This window comes from Elaeis guineensis, chromosome 11 (assembly GCF_000442705.2).
Source record: "Elaeis guineensis isolate ETL-2024a chromosome 11, EG11, whole genome shotgun sequence".
Lineage (NCBI taxonomy): Eukaryota > Viridiplantae > Streptophyta > Magnoliopsida > Arecales > Arecaceae > Elaeis > Elaeis guineensis.
The window spans coordinates 38,856,204-38,862,257 of NC_026003.2; positions in this window are offsets into that span (position 1 = coordinate 38,856,204).

Genomic DNA, 6,054 nt, shown 5'->3' on the forward strand with positions numbered 1-6,054 from the left:
GAGAATCTCTAGATCTAAAATCCTATTACATGATTATTACATAGTATTAAATCAAAAATTAAAATATAGAAATATAGCATGAACTACATGTTGATCATATCAACATGTTTCTATACTACATCTAATGTATGTGTTAAACAATAGATCAGATCTATTACCTTGCAAGTTAGATGTTTTAACCTCACTGATCCAGGCTTGAGGATGATGTTACAAGCGCACATGTGTCCGGCCTCTAGGAGTCATCCACAGGAGCCCACGAATCTCGATCAGAAGTCCTGCTTCAGGAAATCAGCATAGTATGCTAGTACTGCGCTGATCCTTCTTTGATGGTTGATCAGATGCCTCCTTCTTCTTGATTTAGACTCTTCCAAAGATGGAAAGTAGGAGGAAGAGTTTCAGATCTGAGACGCTCTCAAGAAACTCAAGATGGAGGGAGGAAAGATATGAAAACAAACAACCCTAGAAGAAGATCCTCTTCTTCTTCTCGTTTCTCTCTCTAGACACCCTAACTTGTGTCTATTATATCTCCATGACCCAAAGGTCTTTCTCTCTGATTTCTGTATGACCCAAAGGTCTCTCAAATCTCTATCTTCTTCAAAAATTTTATGAAGAAACTCATTTTATATAGAGAGATATGATAGAGTCCTTGTCTAGGTCAAATACCTAGTCAAAACTTATCCAAACATGGCAAGTTAAGGGGTGCCCAACTCTGGAGCACCTCCTCCTTATTTTCATGCATGGATCACCAGCAAAGGGTTCACAATATGTACCCTAAAAATCATAAAAATTTAAAAAAAAATTGGATAGATTCAGTGCAAAATTGAAAGAGTTTTGGATTTCTAAAACTCTATCTCATAAAATTCGAAATCCAAACTTATTCCTTTTTGATTTGATCCAAACCACCTTCCATGTAAGAAAGAAGAGAGGAAACCTTTTGTGAACATGGGAGAGACCTGGGAGAGGGCTTTTATCATACAAAATAGGAGGAGATTGGCGTTGAATAAGAGAGAGGGCGTGGGGAAGGCTTATGTGGCGCAAGGTAGAATCCTAGTCTTACTAGGATTCTATCTTATGACTTGTTTTAATTTGGTTTCTCAAACCAAATCAAAACAAAATTAGATCAACCCAATTAAAATAAGTCTTAACCCAATTAAGAACCCAATTTAATCAGATTAAATTAGATTTAAATTTGATTTAATTTTCCAATCAAATTAGAAATTAGATTGACCCAAGTCCTAGTTGAACTAGGACTAGTTTTTCCTTGCACTTGGCTTATCCAATAAACCAATTGGACTTGATCCAATCAAGCCCAAACCAAATCTAATTAAATCATATTTAATAGACTTAATCTCAGCCCATTGGCTTGATCAAATTAAACCAATTAGCAATCAAATTGCTAATCGATCCTCCTGCAATACTTGCACTGGGTTAAATGTCAAGCGTATTGATCATTTAACCCTAGAACGATTCTTAATCGTTGATCAACCATCCGATCGGATCATGAACTCTAATGTGTGTGACCTCATAGATCCGAACCTAAGTCGGTAGCACAGAAATAAATTTCTATACCAATCGAAGTGACCATCTAGCAATGGTACCCGACGATCGGATAGGTCGAATGTGTAGAACAACATCCTTAGAACCCATGCGGATATATTTTCATATAATTCATCTCTTTGACCAAAATGATCATAGGACACCCTAGAGTTCAACTGTCAACTCTAATCAGGTTGTCTACATTGTATTTCAAAATATCAAATCCATCTGATGGATTACCCTAGCCAAGATTTTGCTAAATTAAAATACAGCGACTCATTCTTCTCCAACTCTTGAAGTGGTCAATCCCATCTCGATCACACTCTGAATTTGCAAGTACTTAACTATGCCCAGAAGCCTTCCATCCCTAAATTAGAAATTCAGTTAGTCCAGTACCAAAGCACAGTGAGTTGCTTGCAAGTCACTGAGGCGATCTCAGGTCTAAGGGACACTTATACCTATATCCCATCAGAGACATTCTCGACAGCAGAATACTCTGAAGTTGGTCACATTCAATGATGATGTACCAGTACATCTCATCTGTATGCCATACCAGTATCTCCACACTCTTTGGTTAAGAGGACAACCAACCCATATGGCCTACAGCGATCTATGCTCGATAGAAGCTGTCGTCCTTATTAACAGCCTATCATTTGGTCGTGAACTGTTTTAAGGACTAATCGATAAATCCTCTCTTTATCGAATCTAAATAGTCCTAAGGACTTCATCATAACAACGGAGTTCATTAGAAGATGAAAGCTTATGATGAAAATGCCAAATATATTTTATTTATTAACAAATCAATTACAATACTTGGTTGCTCAACCGTCAACAGCTTGATGATTGACTTTTTGGGACACATTTCCCAACATGGAGGGACAGAGTAGTGGCCATAGCTGCTTAAAGGAAAACCAGACCTATATTAGTACATAAATTATTAATACTAAAGACTTGGACTTTAGTCTAAAGTTTCTCCCAGTATTTTTACAAACTGGTAGCCTCAACCTCCAATTCGAGGAATTACTTTAATTTCTTAGTGGGTACTAGAATCTACACAGACTACACACGAGCCCAACTTTAGTTGGTCAACCCATGTGCATCTATGGGTAGGTTCATAACCAGTTGTTTCTCTAAACAACTTTTAGTAATTGATTTTGCCCCAGAACCTAATCAGTAGGCTTTGGCCTCCACTAAAAAGATCTGATTAGGTCCAACCATTAACATGATTTGATTTGGTGAATCGGACCAATAAATGATCAGGCCCGACATTGGCCGGTCAACCTGATCACCATCATAAAAACTCAAACCAAATTATCATACTATGAATGATAATTCCATTAGTCAATAAGCACCAGGCCTTTGGGCCTCCAATGATTATTAAACTAATGGACTCATTATCACTCACTTAATGAGAGGCTATGATTTAGTTATCAATATAACTTAATCATTTTTAGGACCTAATAATTTTTGAGAATTTTATTAAAGGATAGATGAGAAGAAAATATCCAGCCAATTTCAATCCTCCCATTGACTTCACCAAGTCAGATTAAAAAAGATTTAATTAAAACTGGCATTAGGAGCACCTAAATCAGTCAAACTGATTTACCTAATGACATGGGTGAGCCCTAATCACCAAATGATCTAATCAAAACCTAATTCACCAGGTTGGCCAGGTAAGTGAGATCAGTGGTGGGGATAAGCCATTAACTCGTCAGAGATCAAATCACTACGAGTAGCTCCCGCTTAAAAACCACTGGTCAAACTGCCAAACTTACCTTAGACACCAACCGGTTCATTAGTTTTAATTTGATCAACTTAGTAAATAGGGTTCCACCACGTAGTCATGAATTAAGTCCATCTTGGTCTAGTTAAAGACATGGACCCATTCAACTACAACTATTGGAGTTGAGTCTAGAGTATCCTTGACCTAATCTAATTCAACTTTTGATTAGATTTGATCAATTACTCTAATTTAGTCCATTTCTTTAAGCTAACCTTAGGTCTAACCCAATTATGGATCTAATCCATCTAACCCATTGACCCACAAGTTTATGCAATTGTCTTAGGTCTTAATTCACAATTCTAGACCTACTGGACAATACTTAATTCTTTTAATTAAGTATTTGGGCTGATGGATCAGGGTTTGGCATTTCAAAAATAATTTTCAAATTTAAAAAGTTTTATTTTTTGTTCACCAAATATGTTGACTCATTTCACAAATAGATCAGCACATTTCATAAATAGCAATCCTATTGCTAATTACATAACAGAAAATAACTCAATCAAAATAAATCATGAATATTCCTTTAAATCTAATCTAACACATTCATGATAAATTTCACAATTGAACCTTTATAATTAATTCCTTTCGCTGCTTCATCTGTATGGGATATAATTGCAGCGGCACCCCTACCACCATAGGAGACCCCATCGAATGGGAGGAGAGGGCCTTTAAACCCTACTTTTCTCCTATAACGGATGGCCATGGCAACCAACCCAATTTGATTACTTGCTACTTGGATCAAGTATATCTAAATATACCAATTTCAAAATTTAAATTTCAAATTTCAAATTTTAAATTTTAAATTTTGAATTTCAAATTTCAAATTTCAAACAAATTTCAAATTTCAAATTTTTAAATTTCAAATTTTGAATTTTAAATTTTAATTTTAAATTTGAATTTCAAATTTGAAATTTCAACCAAATTTCAAATTTTAAATTTTGAATTTTAAATTTTTTGAATTTTAAATTTCGAATTTTAAATTTTAAATTTCAAATTTTGAATTTCAAATTTTTGAATTTTGAATTTTGAACAACTTTTAAATTTCAAATTTTAAATTTTTAAATTTCAAATTTAAATTTAAACTTTTAGATTATAACTTAATCTACGCATGCAAATATATATATCATATCTAAGAACCCACTCTGATACCATTTATGGGTTATTCAGTGCAGAGGTAAAATGATAATTTTAAAACTTTTTTAAAATTATGATTTTACAGTAAAAAAATATTAATTAATCTAATTAATTAACATAAATTTATCCTACACTAGGATCTAAATATGATATATAGCATGCATACATTTAAATTTGAAATTCAAATTTGAACAATAAACACTTTATTGTAATGTGTTCAGAACACAATACCTTTGTGCGGATAGTAGATCGCCGCAATCTGATCACCATCAGGAGAGTCTGATCATCGCGATGAGCCACACAGTGTGTCTGACCTCTACGGATCATCCACATGAAGCTTTCGATCTGATCGACTCTCACGAGTGCTAGCTCGTTGTAGAGCCCTTTTGACAGTCGATGCTGATCGAACTCCTTCGATCGATGTCTGTCGATTCTTTGGACACTCTGGATCATCAACAGACATGCTTGAGATGTTAAGATCTCTCTGAGACTTTGTGGATTCACGACACTCGTAGCTCACTTTCTCACTTCCCGAACCCCAGGCTAAAACTCCAGGAACTCACCGAAAACTTGCACCCACTTTTCTTTCTTTTCTTTCTTTTCTCTTGGAAGGATATGGACTTTCTTCTTACGCACAAGACTTCTCATGCCAGAATTTTCTCCAAAAATCTTCTTCATACACGCCCCACTCTTCTCCTCCTTTTATAACAACGTCAAACGTCTTATCCAAAGAAAGGATAAAGATGAGTAATTGCACATTTGAATTTAAATCAAATTTTGAATTCAAATGGACACCAACTCATCCCTTATCCACTAAAGACATGAGGCATGGCTTAAATTGTGCATGGAGTGCTTTCATGAGAAACCTTTTCTCATGTAATAAATGAGATGTAAAAAAGGGATAAGGCACAAAGATTGATTGCCCATTCAAATTCAACTTTATTTGAATTTGAAGGCCAACCAATCATCCTTATCCATCAATATGACACATTAAAGTGGGCGTGGAGAGGTTTGGCATGAGAAAAAAATTCATGAGAAGTTCCTTCTCATGAATTCAAATGGGTGCAATGGAAGTGAGGTGGCGCATGAGATTGGGTCAAGGTGGTTTAATTATTTAAACCAACCTAATTGAACCAAATAAGTTAGGTCCAATTAGACTATTTAAATCTAACTTAGGTTAATTAGGCTCAATAAAATTTAATCAAATCAGGAATTGACTAAGCCCAACCTGATCAAATCAGGACCAAACCATCTTGACATTAGGTCAACTCTTAACCTAATCGGGTCAAACCCAACTAAATCCAATTCAATTGGACTGATCCAAAAATAATTACTTTATCAAATTGATTAGTAGGATCAAATCACTAATTAAACCTTCATAAATACTAAATTCAAATTCGATGGACAATCGGGCATCAGAATTCATCGATATGTAACCCTGATCGAAAAGTCCCAACCAGTGGGACTCTTGACCCCGGTACCCATAATGTGTGGAACTCATGATCAGAGATCTTGATTCTCGATTACTGAGTCCTAAACATGTAGGATTCTTGCATCAGCCATCAGATCAGATAGGAACCTCTAATGTGTGTGACCCCACA